Here is a 16,318-nt window from a genome sequence, read left to right as displayed (position 1 = left end):
CCAGTGAACTGTGGTGAATACAGACTCATGGCTGCACATGGTTCTCGAATAAGTGATGGGTGAGAGCTCAACTGTAAACAAGACATGTATACCATCCTCGTTAAGGCCCAGTGAACACTGTGGAAAGGGGTCAAAATGAAGCTATGAGCTGGAAAATAGAGAGAAAGGCTAAGAACCATCATTGTCTGCTTGAGACTTGGCCTTTAAAATCATGAATTCATTGTTGTGGATGTCTGCACAATCTCTGAACAAGAAAGGATCCATCACTAGTCACTCATATGTAGAAGGGACACTCAGGAAATCGAATCCTCATAACTGGAATATGTGTTACTGATATATCCAGAAAGAGTGGAAGTCATTACCTTCAGTTGTGTATGTGTGACACTTATATCAGGCTCCAAAAGTGTCTTAGCGTTTCCATTGCTGTAAAGAGAAACCATGACTGAGGTAACTCTTATAAAGGACATCATTTGATTATGGCTGGCTTACTGGTTCCGAGATTAAGTCTGTTAGCATCAGGGGAGAAAGCATTGGCAGTGAACAGTCACACATGACACTTGAGGAGCTAAGATTTCTACATCTTGTTCCAAAGGCAAACAGGATAAGTCCATCTCCCATGGCTAGGAGGAAGTTTCAAAGCCTGCCCTCACAATGACACACTTCCTCCAACAAGGCCACACCTACTTCAACATGGCCACACCTCCTAATAATGCCATTCCCTGAATCAAGCATATTTGAATCACCACAAATAGGTATTTCTAAAATAATGGTGTGCTTTAACTAAATAATTCTCCCCCCCCAAAAAAAAAACCCTAAAAGTCAAAAGTTAAGAGAGGACATTGATAAAAGTGGGGGGATACAAGAGAACATGGTGTGAGAGAAATCAATGCATTATATACATGTATGAAAAAAAACCAATAAAAATTAAAACAAGGCAAACATCTTTTCAGATTCAACTGAAGAAGCCCTGCTGTCTATAATTTGCTCAATACCAAAGGCACGGCTTAGCTGACTCTGAGTCCAGGAGAACTCCCAGCACCCAGCTGGGAACATTTGCCTCAAGTAGTCTTTTTCATTTTCAACTCGAGTTCTGTTAATTCTGTTTCAAAAATATTTTTGCAAGTTGTTTCACTTACACTGCCAACTTCTAAAAGCTTTCTAAGGCTCACCAGACAATAAAGCAGGCAGGATTGCTTTTTACAAAGAGGGAAAAGTCCAAAAGGCCACTTTTAAGAGAGAACCCACAGTTCGGATTTATTGAGAGAAGAGCAAAGAAAAACTTTTAGTTGCTGGAAAAAAAATCTCAGCCATAGGTTTGGACAAGCTTGCACAAGCTTGATACAATGCTGATATAATGGATCTGAGGCCACATGAGTCTGCTTTCTGTTTGATGTTCATCATAAAACATCTAGCACTTAGCATAGTTCTTCCTGTATTACAGAACATAGAATAGCATTTCTGTTCCCTGTACTCCATAGGTTCTTTTTGTCTCTGAGCTATGTTCTCTTCAATTAAGTCAGTTTTGATGCCAAAGGTCTTAAAAATCACAGGAATTTCCCTTTAATCCTATACTGATGATAATCATGCATGTAGCATTAAACAAGCATTTGGTATCCAAGTGGCTTGCCCTGGCAATGGGTTCAAAATAGGTCTCTTGTTTCAGAGATTCTTGGCCTCAAGTTGGACTGTTGCCTGTTTGCTTTTCTTTGGGCACATTATCATTAAGAGCAGGATGGGTGAACCTTGGAGTGGGATTGCCACCACAGAACCTTGCATGTTGCACTAACATTTGGTAAAGAAACTGGGTCAATACATCCTTGGCCTTCCATTCTCAAATCTTTCAACACAGTCATAATACCCACAGATCAATCATTTCTACATAAGCTTCAGACACGGCAGCATCATAATTTTGCAACCTAAGCTGAAGTGTGGTATTTGTTAGCACAGAGACTAATGAGAACTGGACAGTGCTGGTAGAAAGAGAAAACAGAGGGGAGGACAAAGGCAATGGGCTCTGACTCCAGCTCAACTTTAAAACAAAAATTTAGACTAGAAAGTTCTTTTTAAAATAAAATAGAATGAGAGTCTGAAAATCTGGTATGCCAAGGAGGTCTTAACAGTATGACTGTGTCAGCTTCTTTGCTAAAGATTTAATATCAGATAAATTTCCCAAAGTTTTCATTTGGGAACATTCTGTATACTGAACTGGCTGGTTGTAAATATTGTTACATATATAGCATTACTGAACACCTCCATTATTACCACCGAGCCATAAGAATAATTTTTTGCTGCTCTTAACTGTTTAATAATAGATTTTTAATTACTGCTTATTTTTTCCTTGGGATTTGGGAGGTTTGCTTCATTTTCAGTCCACGTTATGAAGAAATAATATACTCAAGGTTTAGCTTCTCAAGGGAATATGAAAACATTCAAGACCTTAGTCCTTATATTCATTCCAGCCCTGTACCAAATGCCATGCCACGGGGTTTGATGAACCCAAATAGTAAATGTACGATAATTTGTCAGCCAAGTGATTAATGAGTTGTTTGCTTCCCCCATGTTCATTCTCATAATTGGGGTGATCTTTTAAATGTGTATTTTCACAATTTTTAGACATTTAGAAAAGAGATTTTTCTCCAATATTTTGGGCTATAAACATTTAGAAATGTTATCTAGTTGACCAACTAAAGGATTGGCCTAGCATGACGTTTTTTAATGTAATGCTTTGAAAAACAAGTGTTTCTTTGTATGGTCTTTTATTTCTTCACTCACAGTTGTTTGCCTACAATGGGAAATTTTTGTTTGGTAGCATAGCAGCTGCTTGAAGCTCAGTGGGAAGCACTTTGTTGATTTGAATTGCCCTGGGTTAAACTGGATACCTCATAATAATATTCCATCTCTTAGCAATAGGCACTGCCTGAAATCCCAGTCATGATTTACTGATTGCTTGGTTATGTTGATCTGCTTTTTGTTTGTTTGAGTTCCCATTAAAAGACATTTTGCTATCTCATTGTGTGCTTCTGCATCATTTTGCTTGCTGAAAAAAAAATGTGCTGTTTGGAGGATGAAAAATTCTATATAATGTTCTTTGCACAGACTAATCATTTAAGCTTCCACCAGCTAATGTCTTGATGGACATGAACTGACAGCTAGTTAAGACAACTATAAATGCTTTCCAAGAGAGAAATATGTTGAAAGAGTGGGAGAATACAAAGATTATTTCCTTCTGTTTCAAAAATACTCTCCAGAGTATCTATTTCAGAGTGGTAGGTTGCATGAAAGCATTTTCCCACTATTGCCTCTAGTCATATCACCAAAATGAGATCAAATAATAAAAAAGCATAAGTCATAATCTTATGAGAATGGGGAATAATAGAATCAAGAACAGGCTAAGCAACAGCAGCTTAAAATCAAGAAAATGAATATGTGTGTAGTAATGGGCTTAGTTGCCCGAAAAAGCAAAGGACCAGTGAAGCCTACAGAACAATCAAAAGACTACAAAAGTATACAAGAATGATTGGGTTCAAAGCATGAGGAATGATTGAGAGCTTATAGGAGCCACCCTTCTTTACTACATCTTCTCTACTCCACACCCCCACCACAAGTAGACCTTTGGGAGTGGAATGAATGCTGGCTTGGTAATAGAGGGTCATACTGTTTTCTCCCCAGTTTCAGGTGAAAGTGAAAGTGGAGAAAAGAATACTTTCACTTCTTTTTATACCACTCAGTGGTATGATAATGCAGTACTGAGGTCAGTGTCTGGATCTGAATAGGCACCTCCCTTGGGATGCAACAGCACATAACTCATGAGCATATAATTAAAAAATGATTTTCTAGTGAGCCTTGAACTGCATTAACAGGAGTTCAGCTTTTTAATTCTTTGCACAGTTTTGTAATTATGCTTTGCCTTGCATTATATTGGTAATATTAAAATTTGTTTCAATTTCTCACTTAGTTGTTGCTGGAGAGTAGGAGACATACTCTAAAGTTGAAGTGGGTGTTAAATATAGAAGAACACCAAAGAAAGATACCTGGTTAACCTAATGGAGCCATACCTTTCATTTTTAATTAACTGCTAATGGTAGCCAATAAATTCCTGCCCAGCCTAAGATTCTATAACATCAATAATGGATCTAAGAATTAAGAGGATCTTTCGGGGTATATTTGTTCCAAGTGCAATTACTGAACCAAAGCTCACCATCCAAAGACTCTGACAAAAGGAAAAATTCCATTTCAACTGATTTTGAGATTGGCTTCTTCGTTTTTCCTAGTTGATAAGCAGAGAATAGCTCTCTGAAGGAGAGGTCTCACCCTGAGAAGGTTGTAGCCTTTCATTCTGTCTCAACAAGACAATCATTTCTGAACACAAGAGCCCTACATGAAGTTACTTCCAAGTATCTAAGTTATTTGCTTTCAGATAAGACTGAGAAATAAAGTGTCCATGCTATCTGAAAACAACTGCCCTTGGCTTTCTGGTTTGTCGTTGTTGTTTGGTTTTTGGGTTATTTTTTATTTTTGTTTTGTTTTGTTTGTTTATTTTTTGTGGGTTTTTTTTTCTTTGAGATATAAGTTGAAAATGATGATGCTTGTACCATTCTCTTGAATTTCTCCTTACCTGGAATGACAGCCTTATTCAAGAAAATACCTGGCCAGGTCGGAAGACATAAAATCTCCAAAACTAAAATATAGTATACCAGTATATTACAATAAAAATATATTCATAAACAGAACATCCCTCCAAGGAGTAACAAAATACATAGATGCAACTATGTAGATTTTCAGTTTTTAACATCTGCAGTCATGTTTACATACTGAGAAAAAGATTCAGAGAAGAAAAAAAGATATGCCAAAAATGCAGAAGAAGTGATACACACAGAAAGCAAGTCTCTTGGAGATATAATAATTACGAGGCAAAATTCAAAGCATAAGTAGGTGGATTAACCTTGGAAAGGAGAAAATGCTGATCTTGGTTTGAGAGTTAAAAATCTACAAAAAGACTCTAATCTAAAATTGAAATCTGTAATACAAGGCAGAAAACCGAAAAATAAAACTTTAGATTTCTTAAAGTTGCACAATTAATGAACTCTTAAGTGGTCTTGGAAAATAAGACTGTGCACTGAGTGAGGTAAGCCAGACCCAGAAAGATAAATACCACAGGTTACCTCTCAACTGTAGGTCCTATCTCCAAATCTTCTGATCTGAGTGTCTAAACTAGAGTAACTGCAGAAATCCAGAAGTAAGAAAGAGACTGAGGGTAGTAAATGGAGCTGTAGAGAAGGAGGGATGGAGGACACACAAGCTCTGATTTGGGGAAATGACAAAGCTGGTGGAGGGACTTTGAGAAGAGAGAAAGAAGGGTAATCCTAAGGGGGGGTGGGGGAGAGAAGAGAGATAAAGGAGACCAAGGGTATCTGGGAAATAAGGGCATAGGAAAACATTCTTTTATGTTTACGTAAAAATACACGTTTATAGGAATCTACACAGAGAGGAACAGCTAAGTAAACAGCTTAAAGGAAGTTATGCCACTTGAGGTGACAATGCTCCCCTACAAGAACGTAGCCTACATAATAGAAATACCAGTGTCAGCCATGGGAAATTTCCCTTTGAGTCATTGGTCAGAGTATCTGAGGGACTCGCAGAACAATGGAGCTATTGCAGTTGCCCTTAGTTTTCTCCCCAGGTGCCACACATTCCAGACTCAGGACCTGATAAAATCAACCAGAACTGACCAGCTTCCATTTTATCAGAAAGGGGGCTACACAAGCTGTCAAGGAAGAAAAAACAAGTGAAAGAAATACCAGCTGTAATGTCTACAAATTACAACTGCCAACCCAGCTAGATACACTCAATAGTGCAATAATGACAATCACACTGTGGGGATAACCAACAGCCAGCTAATTAGAAGTATGACCCAGTTGACAGGAAGGAATTACTGGTTGACACTGTAAACCTACCCAACTATTTGTGGCTGGTGAGTTCATGGGTCTGAGAGGAGAATCTACTATTGGCATTTTACTAAGTCACTATAATTTCCAGTTATATTGGAAATTTCCATCCTAAATTTCTATCCTTACATCCACAGTTAAATATCTCAGTCCTCACCAAGGAAGTGTCTTTTTTTTTCAGCATATGGTCACTGTATTAGTCAGGGTTCTCTAGAGAAACAGAACTGATAGAATGAAAGTATATAGAGAGATTTATTAGAACTCCTTACAGGTTATGGTCCAGCTAGTCCAACAATGACTGTCTACCAATGAAAAGACCAAGAATCCAGCAGTTGTTCAGTCCATGAGACTGGATATATCAGCTTGTCTTTAGTGTATCTCAGAGTCCTGAAGAAATATGTTCTAATACCAGTAAAGAAATGAACATGCCAGAGACAATGAGGACAAGCAAGGAAAAGGAGAGAACAAGCTTCCTTCTTCAATGTCCTTTACATAGGCTGCCACCAGAAGGTGTGGCCCACATTTAAGGTGGATCTTCTCACCTCAAACGATACGTACGGTTTTCAGATGAGTCTCTGCACTCCAAATAAGTCAATCGAGAAAAAAAAAAAGCCCTTATAGGTGCACCCAGGTGTTTAGATTTTAGTTAATTCCAGATGGAATCAGGTTGACAACCGAGCATAAGCATCACGGAGACTATCATAAAAATTCACAACTAGTCAAAATGTAGAGAATGACTTACTCTGTGATGCCGATCTTCAGTTGATACATCCATAAGACAAGCCCCATAGCTAAGGTTCAGATAATATCACAGAGAACAACATGAAAAGAGTATAGGAACAAGAGACCCTGGATGTCTGTTCCAGAATAGTGTCTTGAATCTATGGCAGGGAAGATGCTGCATCCACAAAACATTAATAATATGTCTGCCTAAACAAGGTCTTCACAATGTGGGTGGGGAACATCTCAAAAGGTGCTACCCCTAGAAGAATAGATACAGGCAGGTATTGACTGGTAAGAGAGGGAGAATCAGTCTTCCACAGGTATGAGCCCCTGATAGGTTACCCAAACTCAATTGGTCAACCCCAAACACATACACATAGGAGTAACACTAAACAGACTAAGCAACTTGTGTTTATATGCACGAGTGTATGTGTGTATGTGTGTGCACGCACACGTGCGCGCAGCAATAATAGTTAAAAAAGAGATCACGAAGTTGAGAGAGGGAGTGGGGAACATGGGAAGAATTAGAGAGAAAAGGGAAGGGACAGAGAAGTAAATGCAGTACTCAAGTCAAATCCTAAATTAATAGTAAAATATATGTTAAAAATACTGTCTGCTACCAAAACTTGAATTAACTGTACAGAAAGGAAGAATGACTGCAATTATGACTATCTCTCATACAGAACTAGACAACAACATGTGCTCACAGAAAAGAGAGGGTGGCAAACGTGTATTAAAATATATAACCTCTTCTTCATAATCAAGAGGGAATATACAGGTGAGGCCCTAAATGCATGTCAAATAGTTGTGGAGCAGAGACATTCACTGCTGTAGATAAAGTCAGGGTTTCCATCTCAGTGCCCCATACAGAAAACAAGTTTCCCATTCTGTCTGTGGTATGAAGGACAAATTGTAGCAGAGACCACACTGGATAAGGCATTTGCATACTAAACCAGACCAGCATCCCCTGCTGTGTCCATTTGTAGAAGCTACCACATCTCAGAACTAGAACAACATTGACTATGGGAAGAGAATAAACTTCAAAGTCCTATGACCAAGTTTAAAATTCTGGTGTTGTTTATTAGAGTAATTAGATAGATCTATGAGCTCCTGAACAAGCATTGAAAAGCAGCACCTCACACGTTTTCTAGGTCCCCGGGGGGTCTTCTAATAATCAGCACTAGCATGAGTCACTGAAAAGATGTAGGCATAAGCAAGATAGATACTCGATTTAGAGGGTCTAAGTCAGATGCTGTAAGTCCATCCTTGACTGAAGCTCTGAGTAGCCACTAAGATCAGAAGCCAGCTAGACTCCGTTCCAACCCCATAGACCCTCCAATCGGAGTACATTTTGTTTGGCTCATTTCTTAGCCCAATTTTCTCTAGATAATCTTCTCTAAAATAGTTTCAGCCAGGATTTTGCTCTTGAAAAAGACAAATACAATTTCCTAGGGGTACTTCAGCCCAATATCACAAAACAGGTTCAAAAAAAAAAAAAAAAAAAAGGCAGGTATTTACTGTCTTCACATTCAGGAAGCTAGAAATCCATACAACTAATAACTTTTGTAGCTATTTGGGTTGAAATGTCTTTTTGATCTGTGGAATCAGTTCTTTTTTAAAAAGCCCAAGAGATGCCTACGGACCTCAGCACAGGATTCTTTAGTCTTACCACGGCTTCTATTATGATGTGCCACATCTAGCATCTCTGCAGATCTTTGAAGATTTTAGATCTCTAAACTTTCCATTGTGTAAGGCATGTGTAATTTTCTACTTAACACATACTCTTTTACCAAAGTTACTTTTCACCACCGGGAATATTTCAGGAAGTAATGTATATAAGGTTTACATTCCTGATTTCATAGGTCCTGCATTTACTCAGGAGAAATGTATAGAAAAGAGTAACCGATATGCAAGGAAATAAAAATGATGATTAATGCTACATAGGTAATTAATGCAGTGTGTTGAGATGAAGGACAACAGGATGAGAAGAAAAGAAGATCACAGTAGACTGGGGTCTCAGGAAAAAAGAATATCACTAATCTAACTGCATCTGACTCAAAACCCCAAAGACCGTTACAAGACATAATTAAAGATTTTGAATGTATAAACTCAGAAGGACATTTCCTATAAAGGAAAAATCTGTAATGTATGTACAGATCCATAAGTGTGTCCTTATGCATATGTCATACATGTTAATTAACTTCTCTACTTCACTTCCTCCATTCCGTTGACCCTCCCTTGTTCATTTAAACAAGTAAATAGCTTTTGCATGCTTTTCCATCCTCTCTCCTAATGTAGAATCCTGCATAATTTGCTTCACAGCCATGACTCCTTTGGCTATTTTCTAACTTGAATTCTAATGTATTATAATCCATAAAGGCCCCCCTCCATTGGCTATTTTATTTATTTACATTTGAAATGTCCCCATTCCCAGTTTCTCCTCCACAACCCCCCATCATATCTTCCCTCCCCTTTGCCTCTAAGAGGGTGCTCCTCCACCCACCCACCCATTCCCACCCACTCTCACCTCACCCTTTTACCATCCCCCTTCTCTGGGGCAACAAGCTTCCACAGGACCAAGGGCCTCCCTTCCCACTGATAAGGTAAACTTCTGCTGTGTATGCAGTTGGAACCATGGATCCCTCCATGTATACTCAAATAGGCACTCTTAATTCTTCCCCAAGTGGACATGTTAGTTTTCTTTTGCTGTGACCAAACATCATGCTCAAGGTCACTTATACAAGACAGTCTATTTCATTTACTGTTGCAGAAGCAGATAAGACTCTCATAATGGAGAAACAGCAGTTGTGGAGCCTGTAACAGGATGTTAAGTGCTGACATCTTGAACTACAATGTTAAGGCAGAGAGTGAAAACAGAGAATGTCTCAAGTCTTTAAGATCTCAAAGCCAGCCTCCAATGACACACTTCCTCCAATAAGGTCACAGTACCTCAGCCTCTTCAAAAAAAGCTACCAACTGGACAGCAAGCATTCAAATGTCTGGGACTGTGCTGAATATTTCATATGAAGCACCATAAAGCAATGCTAAAAACTGTTTGGCAGTCTAAAATATGAGTATTCAAATCTGATGGTTATTTTCTTAATCTGATCAACAAAGCTATGAGAGAATAAAATTAGTTTGTATCATCATGTCTGCTTGTAGTTCCCTATGTGTGTCCCTTTATGTGCCTGTGCTCATGTCAGCTTCCCTTAAAGAGTGTGGGTAAACAATTTTTCTGAATGACATAGTTCCAAAGATTGCCAACCAAAGCATCCCTGGCTATGCCCTCAAGGTCACTCTATCCTTCTCATCATCTACATTCCATTTTTAATTTATCTTCTAGAGAAATCCCTTGAAGACATCAGGGAAGCACCTTGACAGTAGCAAAAGTTGGAGCAAAGAGACGAAACGTACCTCTTCTTCCCAAGAGAGTAAGATTGAAACTGATTTTGCCTAAACAGTGAATCAAATATATTTTAGACCTCTTGGTTTAACTTTTCTAGTATGAATTATAATGCCATTTTTTAAAAATCTAAAATTGCTGCACATCCTAATGAGTCAGACCATGTTCAGAAGTCCTGATAAGAACAAATGTGAACAAATCTAAAGCATACTTAAAACAAGCTAGTGTAACTAATGAATCAAATTGTTTCATATATGTCTTTTTTAATTAATTTACGTTTTAACCTAATTCGTTTCATTACTAGAAAATGTTAAATATATTAAAAATCAAATTTAGTATATAACTCCATCTTCACTATTGCACAGGTAGTCTAAATACTGATTAAATACCTCTAATGAAAATTCAAAACTAAAATTAAGATTAATTATAAATATGATGCACAGAGGATTTTGAAGACATTATACTAAAAGGCATTGTAAAATATATAATCATAAATGTGATTGTAAATATATAATCATAAATCATTATATTACTTATAAGTTAAAATGATATTTGAGATTATGTTAAGCAAAAAATATCATTACATTTATTTTATTTTTTATTTTACTTTTAAAATGTAGCTATGAAAAATTTTAATTACATATATGGTTCACATGATTTTACTGGGCAGCAATTTTACAGATCAGTTCTCAAAAATTAATAGGTATCAGAATTTCCTGCAAGTTATTTTAAACCAGTAAGAAGTCTGATCAAGAATAATGGAGGGTTACAAAGATGTGAGCTCAGAGAAAAAAATCATAATCGAGGACGGATGTGTGAAATGGAGAGAGAAAAAAAGGATAGCTCCTAAAAGATAGAATAACATGTAGCCAGGACATGACCAGCTCTTCTGGAAAACTTAAAGGATGCTTAAGTTGCCAGGTCTGATCAGCAAAGAGGACAGAAAATCAGATGCAACTCAAGTTATCCATGATGCTAAGTCTCATAGAAAATCGGAATTATAGTCAAACTCCAAAGAAGCTACATAAAAGAGTTTCAGTTAGCAGATAATCTGGATATATTTCCATTTTTAAAAAGTCTGACATTAGGCTGGAACAAAGAAGAAATTTCAGGCAGAAACCTAAATTTTAGGCTAGAACAAAGAAATTTCATGCAGGAATCTAAATCTTAGGCTAGAACAAAGAAGTAGGCTTCAGGCATGAAAATGACTTTGGGCCAGGACAGGGAAGAAGGCTCAGATATTTGGGTCATCCTTGTAAGCCCTTAGAAATAGGGATCACAGGAGTGATCTGTGATCTGACTCTGTTTATTGTCATGCATATTCTTTAACTATCTGGGGTTATTGTCTTGCTTGTTCCTTGACTATTTGCATCTATTGTATTGCTGGTTCCTCAACCTAGAACTGACCTTAATACTTGAATGTAATTTAAACTGTATAAAGGCAAAAAAGGAGGAGGTATGGAATAGGGGATTAATAGAAAATCGGAATTATAGTCAAACTCCAAAGAAGCTACATAAAAGAGTTTCAGTTAGCAGAGAATCTGGATATATTTCCATTTTTAAAAATTAATGGGGAGGGGGATGGCATCTGAAATGTAAATAAATAAAATATCAAATAAAACTAAACTAAAATAATAATAATAATAATAATAATAATAATAATAATAATAATAATAATAAAAGTCTGGGCAACTAACCCACAAAAGCTGTTTAGAACTGACCAAGAGTAAAAACTGACACACAGAAAGACTATTGCCATATTTAAAGTATGTTAAACAGTCTCCCAAGTACAATGAAGTGAAGCTACAGAAACTAATGAATACAAGCAGTCTTGGGAAAACCTTGCTGTCTTAGTAATGCTCTATTGCTATGAAATGACACCATGACCACAGCAACTCCAGGGCTTACTTACACTCAGATGTTTAGACCAGTATCATGATAGTGGGAAGCATGGCATACAGCAGACATGTAACTGGATCAGTAGGCTTCAGGAAGAAAGAGTCAGTGGGCCTGTCTTGAGCACTTAAACCCCAAATCCCACCTTCAGTGACATACTTCTAGCAATGCCACACTTCTTCCAACAATACCATATCTCCTGTGCCATTCCTTGATGACTAAGCATTCAAATACATGACCCAATTTGGGCCACTCTCATTTTCCACCACACTCATGTCGCAATGTTTACTAAAAAGAAGGTGAGATCATAATTTTATCAATGGCATATTTACACACATATGTTCATGCAGAAAACTTCTATACACCGAGTGAATGAATAAAATAGTATTATTTCTAAATGGCAAAGGGGATTTGGTATTCGAGAAACACAGGCATACAAGATCATGTTGTGAAGATGCACTATTTACTTTTCTGGCTGATGTCACCACATACCTGACAGAGACAAGAATGAAGAGTGAAAACCATGGGAGAATGAACGCCAGTTTTCCTTTCAATTTTTAAATAAATGTACCATTTTACAAAGCAGACTGAGAAATTTGTTCTAACTGATTGAAGAAGTTCTCTCTCATGCCTGGTAATATTTATATATGTGATTATCACTGCAGAGTAAAATCTGTATTGTTTCATTTTAACACACGGAGGCATTCCATTATGATGCCATTCTCTGGGCTGCAAGCACAGACAAGACACCATTCACTAGTGACTAGTTTTAGGCAAACTACATACAAGCTAGAACCATTTTGAAAGCAGGAACCTCAACTGAGAAGATACCCCCGTCAAAATGGCCAATGAGAAAGCCTATGGTGCATTTTATTGATGAAGGATCTGGAACAGTCCAGTTTGCTCTGGGTGGTGCCAGACCTGCACAGGCTGTCCTGGGTGCTATGGAAAATAGGCTGAGTAAGCCAGTAAGCAGTACTCATGTGTGTTCTCTGCTTCAGTTCCTGCCTGCAGGTTGCTGCCTTCTGGAGTTCCTGTCCTGAAGTCCTTTCATGACAGGCTGTGTTCTGAACTTGTAAGAGGAAATAATCATGTTACTCCCTAAGTCATTTTTGGCCATTGTGTTGTTTTATCTCAGCAATAGAAACCCTAAAATGTGGACATTCTATTTATACTAAAGTTGATGCATCCAACCTACAATTGGACAATAATGTTGGTCACTTGATCTCAGGTTGCCATATAAGACTGTTCAGTTAAAAAGGCATGAAATATCTTGTTAAGTACTTATGATTTCTAGACTGCAATATTTCTAGCTTGTTACATGTTAATTTATCTTACCAAATAATTATTTGAGTGATCTTTAAACATATTACTGTTGAGGATAAATTTAAAGATTTGTTAATGATGACTTCGATAATCCGATTTTTTTTTCAAAAAAGGACTAAAAAATTAGTATCTTTTTTTTTATTCTGCTAAGGATCAAAGCCTGAGAATACTACTTAAACAGTAAATCAATTTTACTTCTTAAAAATAAATTGTGGGCTGTCAAGATGGTTGTTGGTAAAAGCACTGTCTACCCAGTCTAACAAGCTGAGTTTGATACAGAGAACCGGCTCCTGAAAGTTTTCCTCTGACCTCTACATATGCTGTGTGACATGCTTATATGCATGTGCTCGTGTGTGTATGTGTGTGTGTGTGTGTGTATGTGTGAGAGAAAGAGAGAGAGAGAAGGTGAGACAGAGAGAGGGACTCAATAAATAAAAATGTAATTAAAAGTTTTGAAAATTAAATGGTAGGCTGAGGATATAGCTGTGTGGTAGAGCACCTGCCCAGTATGAGCAAGGCCTTACATTCAATTCTTAGTTCCAAAAAAAAAAAAGTTAAAATTACTTGATTATGACATACATGATACACAAACATAACAGCAAATTGGTGTAATGTAACTGGCAACATATTACAAGAGATCTACTATCTATGACATAAAATAACTTTTTAATTAAGAGAAATCCAAATCCTACAGAAAATAGGTAATGATAAGAATGAAACCCCACAAAATATCAGCAATAACAGGCCTATGAAAATGTTTAATTTCATCCATACCTAGAGAAATGGAGAAAATTTAATTTCTCCCACTGAGCTGGCAAAACTTGAAAACCAAAAGCTGTACACAATGGGGTGTTATTTATCCTTTTAAAAGAAGAAGGTCATCTCACTGTAGCAGCAAAATATAACAGCCCTTCCCAAAGAGGAGTGTGGCAATGCTTTAAAAACTAAGGATGCATTTACCCTTCAATTCAATAGCCACACTTTTCTTTGAATAGTTTAGAAAACTTGTGTGTGTCCAGATATAAAGAAAGAATGATGAAAATAATAAATGGGATGAATGTCAAAAGGAGGAGACTCGAGGTCAAAGATAACATACCCCAGTATTATTCCTGAAAATTTCTGGCTGATATTATGTTTTGGAAAATTTAAGAGATAAGCATATAAGAAGCAACGTTTCTAATCATTCTGAGTGTTTGCAACTGTTGAAGGTGATAAAAGAAAATTCAAAATGAAATAGGTATAAAAGAAAACGTTCATATAATAAAGCTGCTGTGTTGTGTTCTTTCTTTTACTCAAATTTTGGTGTGTCTTCCATAAATATAAAGAAATTATGCATTGAGTGGTTGAAATAATTTTATAAAATTGCTTGCATCCTCTGGTTAGCAAAAATGGTAGCAATTTTTAAATCAATATGAAGTTCTTAAATGACAGTGTTTAAGACATATAACATAATACAAAGTGTCAGGGCAGGGAGGCAGCAGTGTGTGGATGGGTGGATGGGGGCACACCCTCATAGAAGCAGGGGGAGGGGAGATGGGATGGGGGTTTCCGGAAGAGAAACCAGAAAAGGGGATAACATTTGAAGTGTAAATAAAGAAAATATCCAATTCAAAAGAAAGTTTTTCCCTATGTACTTTAAGTTGGTTTTTTAATTAAAGAAATAAATTTAGTTTAAAAGGTAAAACTAAGTTACCATTCCAAGCATAAGTATTGTTCGAGCATAAGTTCTTCCCATGGTTGTCTGAGCAAAGCTTAAGTGAGCTTATTGAATGGGGCAAACCATGAACTCTCAAAGCCTGGTTTTAGTTCCATGCGATTCATCCGTCCTTTTGAAATATAAAAATGAATAGCCTTAGAATATAACTTTCAGAACTGTGAATAGCAAAACGCAGTGACGAAGCATCACGCTAAAACAAGCATGCAACTAGCAAGAGAACCATCAGTTCAAAACCCTGTTTCCTGACTTTAACACTCCAGTATTTACTATAGCACAACTCAGTCACCAACAGGTCAATTGTAGAGAAATGAGTGAGGAAAATGGAGTCTAGAAACTCCATGGAGTACTAGAAAGTCTATCATTCACAGTAGGCCTGGAGACTATCATGCTAAGTGAGTACGTCAGATTCATCAAGACAACATTCTCCTTACTCACATGGGAATTTTACACAACTGATCACATGACTACAGAGTTACCAGACACTGCAGAGGGTAGCCAGGAAGAAAGGGAACAGACCCCGACCAGTTAGGATCAGGAGTAAGCTCTTGAGTTCTACTGAACAGGGTAGGATAAACAGCTACAGTCAACAATCCTGTAGAGTCAAAAACACTTAGAAAAGAATATATATCTTACTGCAAAGAATGGATAAATGCTTACAAAGATTGGAATGTTAAACATCACAATTGGACCAAAATACTATACCCCATATATGTGTGTGATTAATGTGGATCAATTCAAAATATTATTCTTGATAAACACAGGGTTGCTCATCTCAGGAGGAGCTAGAGGCAGGGGGAATAGTGCCTAGCAGATTGATCTGAGTTGTGTCTCTCATTGTACTGCTAACACAGCTGGATTGCCAGTAAGGAATGTGTTGAAAATGCCGATTCTTGGGCCGGGCGGTGGTGGCACACCTTTAATCCCAGCACTTGGGAGGCAGAGGCAGGCGGATTTCTGCGTTCGAGGCCAGCCTGGTCTACAGAGTGAGTTCCAGGACAGCCAGGGCTACACAGAGAAACCCTGTCTCGAAAAACCAAAAAAAAAAAAAAAAAAAAAAAAGAAAGAAAAGAAAAGAAAAGAAAGAAAACGATTCTTAGGTCTGCCTCTGGTGCTTCTGATCTGGGCTTGGAATCTACTGACCTCTAGTTTAACAAACAGCCTTCAGATAATCCAGATGCCCAGTCAACCTATAGGACAATAACCGCAGCACTGCAGGTGTTATATCTGGAAATTCTGTACTATTAGAGGAAGTTCTGGGCAGGGGACCTATTTCTAATAAAGACTGTAAGGGTCTAAAGTCAGAGAGAA

The sequence above is a fragment of the Arvicanthis niloticus genome, chromosome 12, assembly GCF_011762505.2.
Source record: "Arvicanthis niloticus isolate mArvNil1 chromosome 12, mArvNil1.pat.X, whole genome shotgun sequence".
Classification (NCBI taxonomy): domain Eukaryota; kingdom Metazoa; phylum Chordata; class Mammalia; order Rodentia; family Muridae; genus Arvicanthis; species Arvicanthis niloticus.
The sequence above is the reverse complement of the archived record's forward strand: the minus strand, read 5'-3'. Positions refer to the sequence as shown.